This window comes from Atheta coriaria, unplaced genomic scaffold (genome assembly GCF_025399875.1).
Source record: "Atheta coriaria isolate IRGN ID8LTWV9N9 unplaced genomic scaffold, Caltech_Dcor_3.1 hic_scaffold_4_pilon, whole genome shotgun sequence".
In the NCBI taxonomy this organism is placed as follows: domain Eukaryota; kingdom Metazoa; phylum Arthropoda; class Insecta; order Coleoptera; family Staphylinidae; genus Dalotia; species Dalotia coriaria.
Window position 1 is genome coordinate 8,412,860 of NW_027045446.1, and position 16,691 is coordinate 8,429,550.

Here is a 16,691-nt window from a genome sequence, read left to right on the forward strand (position 1 = left end):
TAAAATGTCCTTCAAAAGTGAGTAATTTTAGGAAAATTTGAAAACGCCCTGAATTTAGTGAACTAATTGACTTTCTTAAGGTTTCTGAACGCCAAAATATACTTAGATAGTTTCTCTACACAATGCAAAGCTTCCCATTTTTCCAGCCTTTCCGAAAGTACCCTAAAATTCCCTTCAAAAAATGAGCAATATTATAAAATTTTGAAAACAGTGTGGAAAACATCCTGTATCTAGTGAACTAAGTGGCTTTCTTAAGGTTTCTCAACGTCAGAATAGAGTTAGAAGGTTTCTCTACACGATGCATACCTTCCCAACTCTCCAGCCCTTTCGTAAGTGCCCTTAAATGATCTTCAAAAATGAGCAGTTTTATAAAAATTTAAAAACAACGTGTGGAAAACACCCTGTATCTAGTGAAGTAATTGACTTTCTTAAGGTTTATCAACCCCAGAATAGAGCTAGAAAGTTCCTCTACACGATGCATACTTTTCCAATTTTCCAGTTTTTTTCGAAAATACCCTAAAATGACCTTCAAAAATGAGCAATTTTATAAAAATTTGGAAACATGGTGTGGAAAACGCCTGAATTAATTGATTTTCGTAAAGTTTCTCAACGTCATCTTGAAGTTCGAGAAATCCCCTACACTATGCATATCTTTTTTACGTGTGAAACCCTTTGGAAGTGTCTTAAAATACCCTTTAAATATCGCTATTTTGTTTACCTTTTTTCACTCGTCCAATAAATTTCAGTATTCATTTTGGTCGAATATGAAAAGTGGGCCCCCACAGGCTTTATCAATTTTTGCTTATATTATTTTCTTTTTTTATTTCTTTTTTTGTTGTGATTTGTTCTTGCAACTTCATCTTATATATCAAAATTTTAGGGGTCCACTTTGGCCCTCAAGAACAATTTCAGGGTAGAACTTTATCGCTATTTTTGTCCAATAAATTTCATATTTTGGTCGAAGAACAGGTTTTAACTTTTTTTATTAATTCTTTTTTGGCCGAAGAACAGGGTAGAACTTTTTTTAATAAACTTTTTTCCGGTGAAGAACAGAGTCGAACTTTTTATCTTAAATTTTTTTCGATTGAAGAACTGGGTCGAACTTTTTTTATTAATATTTTTTCGGTCGAAAACCAGGGTCAAACTTTTTTAATCATAATTTTCGGTCGAATTTTTTGTTAAATTTTTTTCGGTCGGTCAAAAACAGGCTCGAACTTTTTTACTTAAAAATTTTCGGTCGAATTTTTTTTGTTAAAATCTTTTCGGTCGAAAAACAGGGTCGAACTTTTTACTTAAAATTTTTCCTTCGAATTTTTTTGTTAAATTTTTTTCGGTCGAAAATCAGTGTCGAACTTTTATATTTAAAATTTTTTGGGTAAAAGAACATAGTCGAACTATTTTGTTAAAATGTTTTTCGGTCGAAGAACAGGGTCGAATTTTTTAGCGATTATGTCAAGAACACAAAGGTCTACGTAAAACGAATGCATGTTTCTCTAAATTTGTAAATAGGGTCTGAACGGTTAATGTTAGCAACAAAAGATGTAGAATTAAATTATGTATCAGATTTTCGATTTAAAATTAAATTGAAATTAATAGTTTCATGCATAGCACGAGTACAATTCTATTCATGTTCTGCACTACCACACTGCAAGTGTCAGTGTTTACAAACAAACATGTTTTCTTATCTCGTGTAATTCTTGTGCGATCGCCACGCGGTTGGCTTGTGTACCACCTTAGTCTCATTTTTGTCGTCAGATGATCTGCACGCACATTTTCTTCATTATTCTTGTGTTCCTTAATTTATCTTCGCGTTGTTACGTAATAATTTTGAATGCTTTTTGGATTGTGCGCGCGTGATGTGCGGCTTTGTTAAATCCGGACTGCACCTTTATTGCTGCAGAAATTGTTAGCTGTTGATATTTTGTAACTGTAATGTAACATTTGTGATTATCTCACAAATTTACTCCCAAAATTGCATTTTTATGTTGGAAGGACTAATTTTTGCTGGTTTTACGGCTTTTGCACCTGAATCTGACATCGTAGAAGAACCATTCTCGCATCAGATTGTAAGTATTAAATTTCTTTATCATTTTCCTAAATAATTTTTATGATTATCTCACAAATTGACCTCCAAAATTGCATTTTTATGTTCGCAGGACTAATTTTTGCTGGTTTTAGGGATTGTGCACCTGAGTCTGACATCGTAGAAGGACCATTCATGCATCAGATTGTAAGTATTTAATTTCTTTATCATTTTCCTAATTAACATTTATGATTATCTCACAAATTGACTCCCAAAATTGCATTTTTATGTGCGAGGGACTAATTTTTGCTGGTTTTAGGGATTTTGCACCTGAGTCTGACATCGTAGAAGAACCATTCTTGCATCAGATTGTAAGTATTAAATTTCTTTATCATTTTCCTAAATAATTTTTGTGATTATCACACAAAATGACCTCCTAAATTGCATTTTTATGTTCGAAGGACTAATTTTTGATGGTTTTAGGGATTATGCACCTGAGTTTGACATGGTAGAAGGACCATTCGGGCATCAGATTGTAAGCATTTAATTTCTTTATCATTTTCCTAACTAACATTTGTGATTATCTCCCAAATTGACCCCCAAAATTACATTTTTATGTTCGAAGGACTAATTTTTGCTGGTTTTAGGGATTTTGCACCTGAGTCTGACATCGTAGAAGAACCATTCTTGCATCAGATTGTAAGTATTAAATTTCTTTATCATTTTCCTAAATAATTTTTGTGACTATCTCACAAATTGACCTCCAAAATTGCATTTTTATGTTCGAAGGACTAATTTTTGCTGGTTTTAGGGATTTTGCCCATGGGTCTGACATCGTAGAAGGACCATTCATGCATCAAATTGTAAGTATTTAATTTCTTTATCATTTTCCTAACTAACATTTGTGATTATCTCACAAATTGACCCCCAAAATTGCATTTTTATGTTGGAAGGACTAATTTTTGCTGGTTTTAGGGATTTTGCACCTGAGTCTGACATCGTAGAAGAACCATTCTTGCATCAGATTGTAAGTATTAAATTTCTTTATCATTTTCCTAAATAATTTTTGTGATTATCTCACAAATTGACCCCCAAAATTGCATTTTTATGTAGGAAGGACTAATTTTTGCTGATTTTAGGGATTGTGCACCAGAGTCTGACATCGTAGAAGAACCATTCATGCATCAAATTGTAAGTATTTAATTTCTTTATCATTTTCCTAACTAAAATTTATGATTATCTCACAAATTGACTCCAAAAATTGCATTTTTATGTGCGAGGGACAAATTTTTGCTGGTTTTAGGGATTTTGCGCCTGAGTCTGACATCGTAGAAGAAACATTCATACATCAGATTGTAAGTATTAAATTTCTTTATCATTTGCCTAAATAATTTTTGTGACTATCTCACAAATTGACCTCCAAAATTGCATTTTTATGTTGGAAGGACTAATTTTTGCTGGTTTTAGGGATTTTGCCCATGGGTCTGACATCATAGAAGGACCATTCATGCATCAAATTGTAAGTATTTAATTTCTTTATCATTTTCCTAACTAACATTTGTGATTATCTCATAAAATGACCTCCTAAATTGCATTTTTATGTTCGAAGGACTAATTTTTGCTGGTTTTAGGGATTTTGCATCCTGAGTCTGACATCGTAGAAGAACCATTCATACATCAGATTGTAAGTATTAAATTTCTTTATCATTTGCCTAAATAATTTTTGTGACTATCTCACAAATTGACCTCCAAAATTGCATTTTTATGTTCGAAGGACTAATTTTTGCTCGTTTTAGGGATTTTGCCCATGGGTCTGACATCGTAGAAGGACCATTCATGCATCAAATTGTAAGTATTTAATTTCTTTATCATTTTCCTAACTTACATTTGTGATTATCTCACAAATTGACCCCAAAAATTGCATTTTTATGTGCGAGGGACAAATTTTTGCTGGTTTTAGGGATTTTGCGCCTGAGTCTGACATCGTAGAAGAACCATTCATACATCAGATTGTAAGTATTAAATTTCTTTTTCATTTTCCTAAATAATTTTTGTGACTATCTCACAAATTGACCTCCAAAATTGCATTTTTATGTTCGAAGGACTAATTTTTGCTGGTTTTAGGGATTTTGCCCATGGGTCTGACATCATAGAAGGACCATTCATGCATCAGATTGTAAGTATTTAATTTCTTTATCATTTTCCTAACTAACATTTGTGATTATCTCACAAATTGACCTCCAAAATTGCATTTTTATGTTCGAAGGAATAATTTTTGCTGGTTTTAGTGATTTTGCACCTGAGTCTGACATCGTAGAAGAACCATTCATACATCAGATGGTAAGTATTAAATTTCTTTATCATTTTCCTAAATAATTTTTGTGACTATCTCACAAATTGACCTCCAAAATTGCATTTTTATGTTGGAAGGACTAATTTTTGCTGGTTTTAGGGATTTTGCCCATGGGTCTGACATCATAGAAGGACCATTCATGCATCAAATTGTAAGTATTTAATTCCTTTATCATTTTCCTAACTAACATTTGTGATTATCTCATAAAATGACCTCCTAAATTGCATTTTTATGTTCGAAGGACTAATTTTTGCTGGTTTTAGGGATTTTGCGCCTGAGTCTGACATCGTAGAAGAACCATTCTTGCATCAGATTGTAAGTATTAAATTTCTTTATCATTTTCCTAACTAACATTTGTGATTATCTCATAAAATGACCTCCTAAATTGCATTTTTATGTTCGAAGGACTAATTTTTGCTGGTTTTAGGGATTTGGCCCATGGATCTGACATCGTAGAAGGACCATTCATGCATCAAATTGTAAGTATTTAATTTCTTTATCATTTTCCTAACTAACATTTGTGATTATCTCACAAATTGACCCCCAAAATTGCATTTTTATGTTCGAAGGACAAATTTTTGCTGGTTTTAGGGATTTTGCGCCTGAGTCTGACATCGTAGAAGAAACATTCATACATCAGATTGTAAGTATTAAATTTCTTTATCATTTGCCTAAATAATTTTTGTGACTATCTCACAAATTGACCTCCAAAATTGCATTTTTATGTTCGAAGGACTAATTTTTGCTCGTTTTAGGGATTTTGCCCATGGGTCTGACATCGTAGAAGGACCATTCATGCATCAAATTGTAAGTATTTAATTTCTTTATCATTTTCCTAACTTACATTTGTGATTATCTCACAAATTGACCACCAAAAATTGCATTTTTTTGTTCGAAGGACTAATTTTTGCTGATTTTAGGGATTTTGCACCTGAGTCTGACATCGTAGAAGAACCATTCTTACATCAGATTGTAAGTATTAAATTTCTTTATCATTTCCGCAAATAATTTTTGTGATTATCTCATAAATTGACCCTCAAAATTGCATTTTTATGTGATAAGGACTTTAAAATTTTTGTGTCACGAGGCCTTAACGAGAGAGAGAGAGAGAGACGGACGGATTCCCGTCATCTCGAGCGCTGCCAGTCATTCCGTGAAACTTGACACGTAGAATCCACACGAGCGGAGGCTTGCATAGTTTGTAAGAGTGGACCGATCTTCCGTCTCTCTCTAATGGAGATTTTCTCGTGCGGTTAAGTTTTTGAATATTTAACAGTGAAACAAAATGTAAGTGCAAGTGAAGTGTTACAACAATTGCAACAAAAAACTCACCAAATTGTAAACATCTCGATCGTAAACCTACTTTACAAACAACGATTTTTATGATCGAAGGACTAATTTTTGCTGGTTTTAGGGAATTTGCACCTGAGCCTGACATCGTAGAAGAACCATTCTTGCATCAGGTTGTAAGTATTAAATTTCTTTATCATTTTCCTGAATAATTTTTTGACTATCTCACAAATTGACCTCCAAAATTGCATTTTTATGTTCAAAGGACTAATTTTTGCTGGTTTTAGGGATTTTGCCCATGGGTCTGACATCGTAGAAGAACCATTTATGCATCAGTTTGTAAGTATTTAATTTCTTTATCATTTTTCTAACTAACATTTGTGATTATCTCACAAATTGACCTCCAAAATTGCATTTTTATGTTCAAAGGACTAATTTTTGCTGGTTTTAGGGATTTTGCCCATGGGTCTGACATCGTAGAAGGACCATTCAAGCATCAAATTGTAAGTATTTAATTTCTTTATCATTTGCCTAAATAATTTTTGTGATTATCTCACAAATTGACCCCCTAAATTGCATTTTTATATTGGAAGGACTAATTTTTCCTGTTTTGCATTACCACACTGAAAGTGTCAGTGTTTACAAACAAACTAGTTTTTCTTATCTCGTGCAATTCTTGTGCGATTGCCACGCGGTTGGCTTGCGTAGCACGTTAGCCTTATTTTTGTCGTCAGGTGATGTGCACGCACATTTTCTTCATTATTCTTGAGTTTCCTAATTTATCGTCGCGTTGTTACGTAATAATTTTGAATGCTTTTTGTATTGTGCGCGCGTGATGTGCGGCTTCGTTAAATCCGGATTGCACCTTTATTGCGGCAGGAATTGTTAGCTGTTGATATTTTGTAACTGTAATGTAACTATTGTTAAATGTTGTCAATAAGACACAATGTATAATTATAATCTCATTCATATTTTTTTGTGGTATCCTCTTTGTCGTTTTCAGTTTTAAAGAATATGACATATAAGTCTTATGCCTGAGCAGCGGGTATAAGATAACTAACTGTCACTTGAATTGTGTTGTTGTTTTTAAAAACATGATAAGAGTAAAAACATAAATAGAAGAATCAAATAACAACAATAAAAACCACTCGGTGGTCGAGTGGAGACGTGCACCTGCTGGCATGCTAGCAGACACGGATCGAATCTCAGGTATAGAAGGCATTTTTCTCAAATATAAAAATATCAGGTGTAATTTGGGTTGCATATATGAATTGCAGCAAAATATAAGAGAAATTGAAATACAAGGCAATACGAGAAGAAATAAGAAAGCAAGTGGAGAAACGGAGAACAGGGAAATAGAAGAAAAAGGAGTAGTAGAGAAGAGGAAGAGATAGAAGAAAGAGAACAGGGGAGGATCAGATTTTTAAATTTTTTGGCACATGTCGTTATAAGACAGTCTACGGTCGATCTCCCACAGCGCCTCCGGCGCTCTGGTCGATCGCCCACTACTTCGATCCGTCCATTGCTCCCGGCCCATCCTACAGCTACGATGTCTCTGCGCTTCATCCCCGAAATTATCAGGCATATCAACAATTTTTATGGTGGGGGATCACCCCCAGAGAGAGGGAACTCCTTATAAGGACATTCCTTATGAGGACTTGTAAGAATATTTCTAAGTTTTAAGTCGTCTCAAGAGAGGTGACACTTAAAAATATTCTTACAAGTTCTGACCTGTACCTGAAATGAGAGAAGGAGTACACAAGTCATACAAGGTACCTTAACAATTTTTATAGTGGGGATCATCCCCTGAGAGAGGGAACTCTCTTTGAGACCTGTTCCTGAAATGATAGAAGGGGTACACAAATCAAAGAAGTCAATATATCTAACTATTTCTTTATTAACAATAGAATACAAGTTCAGATTTTTACATTAAAGCAAGTAACACGTCAAAATGTTCTACCGGGATAAAGAAATTAGCAAATTGCCCATTTTCTAGGTGATGGAAAATAGAAACAAATATACAGGGTGTCACAATTTTTTTAAGTGCATACAGGAAAACATATATAAACACTCAAATATCACTCGTTTTTCACCGTTACTCTGAGAAATAAATATACAGGGTGTTACAAAAAGAAAATTCAAAGTGCAAGAAATTAAATTCTAATAACTGTCAAAGCAAAATTTTCAGGGATGTGAAGGAAAACGATTATACAAGGTGTCACAAATAGAAAATTCAACCATCAAAGAGAAAAAACATCAAAACACTACAAATATTGCTCGTTTTCACCCAAAGCTCCGGGAAACTAATAAACAGGGTGTTACAAAAAAATTAGGGTGCAAAAGAAAGTCCTAAAACCACAGTTGAAGGAAAATTTTCACAAACACGAAGAAAAGCAAATATTTCCAGAAGGAAAATCCTAAGTTTAAAACAAAGAACACTCAAAACTCACAAATAAAGGCGATTTACTACGTACTGTTAGGAAAACTAATACACAGGGTGTTACAAAAGGAAAATTTTAAAAATTACAAATATGGTCAATATTCATATCATGACGAGAGAAATTTATACGGAAACAAATATATTTTAACATAAATTCAAAGATTTTACCCGAAAATCATCGGAAAATTGAGTAAAAAATGTGCTATATTCTTATAGCACACTTACATTTTAATATATTTTGTATATATTTATCACTTGATGAAAACATCAACTGCTTAAGGTAACCGACGGGTGAAGCATCATCATAAATGGATAGAACATCCGGCGGAAACATCCAAATCAGCAGACGACAAGCGACGGCGGGTGGTATACAGTAGGTAAATACGATAAAAATAACTAGTTACTTGTAAATATTAAGATATATGGAGTCGATGATAGCGAAAAACTATTCAACGTACAAGATTTTATTAGAAATAATAAAAAACAAGAAACTTTTTAGTTTAATGATGCTATGGAGTGAAATTCGATTAAAAACGTTCAGCGAAAAGAGGAACGAGCCGACGGTCGACGGCAAAGTGAGCGTGGTCGACAACATGATTATTGTCATTTTAATAATCCTCAGATACTTTTTTTATAACAATGCATGTAATAATTAAATCATGCATATTATTTTCAATTTAATATAAACCGTCTTAACTTTCCACGAAAAAAAAATTAATTACACACCTAGCAGTGCAATGAAGAAGAGATTTTAGATCAAGGAATATACCTTATCAACAAACACTCGTGCAGAAATTAGCAGACACTTATTTCTTACTTAAGAACACTTTAACTACCACAATTCATCAAACAAAACAGCCACACATGCTCGTTACGAATATTTTGCTGATGCCGAAAAGAATACACGACGATTAATTGAATAATTGAAGTCTGAAAACGCGTGGCTAGTAGGGAGACGCGCCCGCGGACCACGCGGTGAAACGACTGCCGTGTGCGCTGCGCGTTGCCAGGTACAAGACAGGTACGTCGCGATAATACACTTCAGTCCAACAAAAAGTAGTTTATAAACAAACGTAGTGGTAAACACGTACTTGAGAAGACAAAAGTAAAAATTCACAACATTGAAGTAACACACCTAGCAGTGCAATGAAGAAGAGATTTTAGATCAAGGAATATACCTTATCAACAAACACTCGTGCAGAAATTAGCAGACACTTATTTCTTACTTAAGAACACTTTAACTGAAAACACAAAACAGCCAACAAAACAGCCACGAATATTTTGCTGATGACGAAAAGAATACACGATTAATTGAATAATTGAATTCTGAAAACGCGTGGCTAGTAGTGAGACGCGCTCGCGGACCATGCGGTGAAACGACTGCCGTGTGCGCTGCGCGTTGCCAGGTACAAGGCAGGTACGTCGCGATAATACACTTCAGTCCAACAAAAAAGTTGTTTATAAACAAACGTAGTGGTAAACACGTACTTGAGAAGACGAAAGTAAAAATTCACAATATTGAAGTAACACACATACACGAAACTACTTTTACTTATTTATATATTGGTTTTGGAATGCAATAAGGATGAGCAAAAACAGGAATTTGTAATTTACCAATACAAATAAATAATTTACTGTCTTCTAATTGTGTTCGTATAAGATTACTGTATACGTCAGTTAATTAAATTATTGATGTTCACAACATCGCGACTAATTTAAATATTCTCTATAAAATAAAGTATTAAAATCGGAAAAAGTGAAAATAATTCATAACAAAAAAATACAAGAGGCGGTACAGCCCTTTTATCCCAGTTATTTTTCCATTCCGAATAGTACAATTTATATTTTATATTTTATGAACACGACTCACTACCGCTACCTTTGAACGGTGCTTTGAACACGAGTCACTTCTACCGCTACCTTTGTAGGGTGCCCTGAACACGAGTCACTTGTACCGCAATGACAAGAACGGATTTCAAATTCTTAATATATACCCAAAACTTTCGATATAACTCGCGTTACGGAATTTTCCTGCAACAAATTTCTATACAGAAAAATACAGAATTAAATTCCCCACCTGGAAAATTTATTTCGAAATAAATGTAACAGCGCGTTCGTGTGTTATACTAAAAAATCTACAATTCCTAGCGCAACGAGTACTACGGCGCACACACACAACTTTCAATATAACTCGTGTTACAGAATTTTTTCACAATCAATTTCTATACAGGGAGATACAGAATTAAATTCCCCATCTAGTAAAATTATTTCGAAATAAATGTAACAGCGCGTTCGTGCGTTATAGGTACTAAAGAAACTACAATTCCTAGCGCAACGAGTACTACGGCGCACACACACCACTTTCAATATAACTCGGGTTACGAAATTTTCTCACAATAAATTTCTATACAGGGAGATACAGAATTAAATTCCCTACCTAGAAAATTTATTTCGAAATAAATGTAACACCGCGTTCGTGTGTTATACTAAAAAACGTTACAGAATTTTCTCGCAATAAATTTCTTTACAAGGAGATACAGAATTAAATTCCCCATCTAGAAAAATTATTTCTAAATGAATGTAACCCCGCGTTCGCTTGTTATACTAAAAAAACTACAATTCCTAGCGCAACGAGTACTACGGCGCACACACACACCATTCAATATAACTCACGTTACGAAATTTTCTCGAAAAAATTTCTGTTTAGGGAGATACAGAATTAAATTCCCCATCTAGAAAAATTATTTCTAAATGAATGTAACCCCGCGTTCGCTTGTTATACTAAAAAAACTACAATTCCTAGCGCAACGAGTACTACGGCGCAGATACAGAACTTTCAACATAACTCGCGTTACGGAATTTTCTCGCAATAAATTTTTATACAGGGAGATACAGAATTAAATTCCCCATCTAGGAAAATTATTTCGAAACAAAGGTAACACCGCGTTCGTGTGTTATACTAAAAAAACTACAATTCCTAGCGCAACGAGTACTACGGCGCACACACACAACTTTCAACATACCTCGCGTTACGGAATTTTCACGCAATAAATTTCTATACAGGGAGATATAGAATTAAATTCCCCATCAAGGAAAATTATTTCGAACTATTTGTAACCCCGCACTCGCCTGTTATACAAAAAAAAACTACAATTCCTAGCGCAACGAGTACTATGGCACACACACACAACATTCAATATAACTCGCGTTACGGAATTTTCCCGCATGAAGTTTCTGTTCAGGCAGATACAGAATTAAATTCCCCAATGTAGCACCGCGTTCGTGTGTTATACTAAAAAAAACTATAATTCCTAGCACAACAAATACTACGGCGCGCACCCACAACTTTCAATCAAACTTGCGTTACAGAATTTTCTTGCAATAAATTTCAATACCGGGAGATTCAGAGATGGCCGTCGAGAGCCAGTGTGGGCCCCGGGGAAAATTTGCGGGCCCCGGCAGTCGTTAATTTTTTGCAAATTTTTTTGTGTTTGTGATTTAAGAGCGATCAACTGTGCCGCGGAAAATTTATCCCAGTTGACCCCCCTCATCGGCCATGCAGGTAGGGAGTACGTGATCAATAGAAAACTTGTTTATAAACAGTAAATGTAAATTTGACCGAAAAATATAATTGAATTAGAAACTTACCAGTATACAGCATATCGGACTGCCAGGCACAACGAGTGCTGTAACTAAACGAAAACATAAATTAAAACAAAAATATTTCATACAATCGGATAATTCCTACGAAAAAATTGCCAATTGATACTTTTTTTCGACGATTTTCTATTATTAATATCGCATAAACTAAAAGCAATAGCAACCAACGAATTGCTGATTATGAAAGATGGGAAAATTCTCTATCAGATAAAAATATAAAATAATTATGTTTCCAACAGTAAAAGATCAAAAACGCCACTAAAAGTACTAAAAAGTGACATTTTTCAATTTTTGACGATTTTTTTCAATCGCAAATATCTCGTAAACTAAAAAAAATAATTATGATCTGATTGCAGCATCTTAATCTACGGACTATTCTCTATAAAATAAGATAGTTAGAACGGAAATCTGAGAGATGAAATTTTTATTCTTAAGAAAAAATTGCCAAGGGGGGGTGCTTGATACTTTTTTTCGACTATTTTCTATTATTAATATCGCATAAACTAAAAGCAATAGCAACCAACGAATTGCTGATTATGAAAGATGGGAAAATTCTCTATCAGATAAAAATATAAAATAATTATGTTTCCAACTGTAAAAGGTCAAAAAACGCCACTAAAAGTACTAAAAAGTGACATTTTTCAATTATTGACAATTTTTTTCAATCGCAAATATCTCGTAAACTGAAAGAGATAATTATGATCTGATCGCAGCATCTTAATCTACGGACTATTCGCTATAAGATAATTGATACTTCTTTTCGGCGATTTTCGATAATTAATATCTCATAAACTAAAAGCGCTAGCAACCAACGAATTGCTGATTATGAAAGATGGGAATTCTCTATCAGATAAAAATATACAATAATTATATTTCCAACAGTAAAAGGTCAAAAAACGCGATTAAAAGTACTAAAAAGTGACATTTTTCAAGTTTTGACCATTTAATTCAATCACGTATATCTCGTAAATTAAAAGAAATAATTAGGAACGAATCGCAGTGCCTTAATCCACGGACTATTCTCTATAATATAGAAAAACGCGACTGATAGTGCTAAAAATTGAAATTAATCAAATTTTGACGATTTATTTTAATTGCGAAAATCTCGTAATCTAAAATAGAAAAAAGGAACAAATCGCAGATTCTTAAACTACGGAGAATTCTCTATAAAATACAATCTATATAAAATACAGAAGGCAAAAATGGGCAAATACATTACATACAGCATCCTCGTAAGGTGCCCGAACACGATTCACATTTACCGTTACCCCCTATGGTGCTCTGAACACGAGTCAATTCTATCGCCACCCTGCTACGGTACACCGAATGAGATTCAACTAAATCAACAAAAAACTCCTCTTGTACTATCAGAATCCGATAAAAAAATTTGAACATTTCACAAAGGTTTTCCGCACTATGATCCGTTTTCCATATTACCATTAAATGAAATCTATACAGCCCCCCTAATTTGCGGGCAATTGCAACACGCAGGTGAAATGTGATAAGATATTTAACCGAATAATATCACTTAATTATAAACTTACCAATGCAGCGCTCATGGGATTGCAAGAGTACGGCAAGTACTGTAATTAAAAGAAAACATAAGTTAAAACAAAAACATTCAATACAATATGATAATATTATATTCACACATGGGAGAAAACAAACTTTCTGTGCTGAATATCGCAATGGTCAGATAAAAGTAACTTACTCAAGCGCGAATAGGTTTCCGATTGAGTTAGCGACCGGTCACGTCCTACAATAACTGAAATATTTTATTTGAAATATAAACATTAAAAGCAAGTAAATATTTATGCACATGAAAAGCACAATTACTTATTAGGAAAACACTGCAGACGCATTACGACTAAGTCGATTGATGACCGAATATAATGCAAACATTTGAAAATAAAAGTCTGATAAAACAAAACGCGTTGCGCGATGTACGTCTGGATACGCCAGAGACCGGCACGAAACTAGCTGCAATCCATCAATAGAGCATGCCGTAACTGCGCACGCAAGGATGCGACAGTTTACAATAAGACTTTGTGCCTGCTGCATAAACCCGGCAGGTAAAAGCAATAGATGCGCAAAGCCAGCGCGTCGATGCCACGCGACCTTGTACGCGAATTGCAATAGATGCGCAAAACCGGCGGCGCGTCGATGGCACGCGACCTTGTGCACGAATTGCAATAGACACGGTACCTGCGATAAGAACTAAACTAGAATATGCTGCAAGCGACAGTGGGACGAGAATCTTACGCGTAGCATCTCGCACGGCGAATGCGATAAGACAGTGGTTTATACACAAACGCTGATATGATTCAAAACGAATACAATTCTATTTTATGATTTTTAGTTCATGCTAGTGAACTAAAATATAAATCATGAAATTATGATTTATGATTTGACTTTTATTGAAGCATTGCAAGAAATAAAGAAGAAACAAAACATTAGTTACACAATTTCGGACAATGAGTTCCGGCGGTACCCAAAGTTTACCATAAATTTCGCCTTGTTCTCCATAATTATTTAAATTAGTATTTGTACCAGGTAACACATTGAACCAACGAGTTGTGCAGAAGTCAAAAATGGTTCACACAAGTCCCAAATATTATTTATAATTGTGATTATAATCACACACAAAGTCTGCCCGGTCGACGTCCGACGACAACCGATCAGAAATCCACGCGAAAATGTAATAAACACACAAAATATTAAATTCCGAAGATTACATACGCAATAAATATTTACCGAATGACCAAATACGGCAAATAACACTAAATTCAATAAAATATAACGCGATATACCGAATTTACAACGAGGAACACGAATACTCGACGGAGTATTCTTGTCTGCCGCACGAAGTAAGAGCTGCGTGCTGGCATCACAACTGTGCACGTCGACTTTCACTCGCAGGAATATTTTTAGTCAAAACATGCACCGTTGCGCTACCTGAGAATACTTTATTGTACCTTCATAAAATACAAAGCGTCTCAAAAAGTGCTGCGTACATATGAGGCAGTGAGAAATTGTCTATAGAACACGTGAGTGGTCACGCACTGCGCATGCATCGCCCTATCTAAACAAATTGCAGTTTTTACACATAACTCAAAACTTCAAATATAGAAGTCAATAGGATATACTTATTCAAAATAAATGAATCTAATTTAAACATTATTATAATAATTATTATATTATAAATATTATTTATATTTTATTTTATTTAAAATAATCAAAATGTTTGCAATGAAAATCAAATCATGTATAATTGGAATCATGTAAAACAACTGGCGACCAGCCCGGAAAGTGTTAATTTGTGCGTTAAACGAAAACGAAACAACAAACAACAAACAAACGAAATTATTTATTTGTGATGCAAAAAGTGGAATGACTTGTAAACATCACTCAGCTGAAATGTGGCGAGATGTTTGCGAGACATTGAGTCTTGGATGTTTAATGGGAATTAAATTCATAATAGTATAGTCGGAAAATTAAAGAAATCATAAGTTAAATGCTGGCTCAGTAGGGCGCAAGATAGAGCTTAATATAAGCGAAGTAAAAACTCTCACGCGGACTAAATAAGAAGTACCTAAATAAGAAAATTTAATTTAAAAAAATAACAGTAAATATACCATACTGGCATAGAAGTATGTTTGCATATGTGGGTTAAAAGTAAAAATATAAATACAACACATTATTCTAAATAACATTCCTATAAAATCCTATACCCCGACCTTGCGTACCCGGGACACCTAATTAAATAATCTCCATATTAATACCAACAAACAATAACTACGAAAATATCGAATTAATTACCGGCATTTTGATGCAACATCTCTATCTCCATGAGTAGTGATAAAAATTGAAGTTATTCGACCGCTGTTCCAAACTGGGAAGCCACATACACGCACAGATCACTTAAGAACACCAAATTTGTGTTACATTCATCAGGAATATTCGAAACAACATCACTCATTATATTGTCAAAACAAAATAGAATCTGGTTACCATTAAATAACTACCACATTTTATAAAGGAATAAACACATTTTGTCGAATTAAAATCACAAGCGGTGAGTCGAGTCACAGCGTGCAAACTAACCGACGGTAAAAGCAGACTGAACATAAGAGTGAATCTAAATTTGAACATGTTGAAACGTGTTCATATCTAGAAAACAACAAGCGCAGCAAGCGAGTGTAAACAAAGTCAACACAGATAATACACTACTACACTCACAACATACGCTATGAACGCTGCGTATAGAAAATAACAAACATCGAAATGCAACTTTTAATACTCATGGTGCCCCCTATCGGGTATCAAGTCGACTTAGTTTTTGAACTGCCCAGACAAAAACGATATGGGTATCGCCACCTACTTAAGGAAATATCAACTTTCAAAGAGCAGGAAACAATAAGTCGAATACAATTCGCGAAAAAATGCAATTATCTTTCACTAATGATTGCAATGTGTAATGCAATTTGCAAAGTAACAGATCCCAGGTAACAAGACTTAAAAATTACGATTTCACTGTAAATTATCTACTTTGAGATACATTTATCCGAATTTTAAACAACCCCTATTTCATTCTCCTATATTGAATAGTAAATACTACTATTGAGAACAGAGAATTGTAATTCTTTACATTTTTGCATCTACGCTTTATTTCTTAAGCATGCAAATAAAGTTGTTCTGTTAAGCATGTTGAAAGACAATCGTGCTAAAGCACATTCAGTCTGTACTTGCTTGACCACCAAACATTCACCAGCTTGTCACCATTAACATTTCGCTCGTTCGTGCGTTCAACCATCACTTCTGTCTTACACGCCGCTTTGCACTACTGCACGTCGTGAATACTTAGCATATTGGCCATAATTTCTCCTTTGATCCCATAACTTTGTTTCAAGAAACCTGTCTACACA

The 16,691-nt window shown here is 34.3% G+C and overlaps 2 long non-coding RNA genes across 9 annotated transcripts; one reads left to right on the top strand and one right to left on the bottom strand.

Annotated features, from left to right (window-relative positions):
- Positions 1–2,001: 2,001 nt before the first annotated feature.
- On the top strand, positions 2,002–5,401 carry LOC135790619 (uncharacterized). Of its 8 annotated transcripts, XR_010547829.1 has the most exons (10): positions 2,178–2,230; positions 2,343–2,394; positions 2,507–2,558; positions 2,671–2,722; positions 2,835–2,886; positions 2,999–3,050; positions 4,312–4,363; positions 4,476–4,527; positions 4,640–4,691; positions 5,297–5,401. It is a non-coding gene; the product is annotated as an uncharacterized lncRNA (long non-coding RNA). The 8 variants fall into 8 exon arrangements; XR_010547830.1 differs by lacking the exons at positions 2,178–2,230; positions 2,507–2,558 and adding an exon at positions 2,002–2,066; XR_010547832.1 differs by lacking the exon at positions 2,507–2,558 and having other exon boundaries at positions 2,835–2,890.
- A 4,046-nt stretch (positions 5,402–9,447) lies between these two features.
- On the bottom strand, positions 9,448–15,894 carry LOC135791112 (uncharacterized). Its single transcript, XR_010547926.1, has 4 exons — positions 15,586–15,894; positions 13,311–13,349; positions 11,755–11,798; positions 9,448–10,137 (listed from the first exon to the last, which is right to left on the bottom strand). It is a non-coding gene; the product is annotated as an uncharacterized lncRNA (long non-coding RNA).
- Between the last annotated feature and the right edge of the window lie 797 nt (positions 15,895–16,691).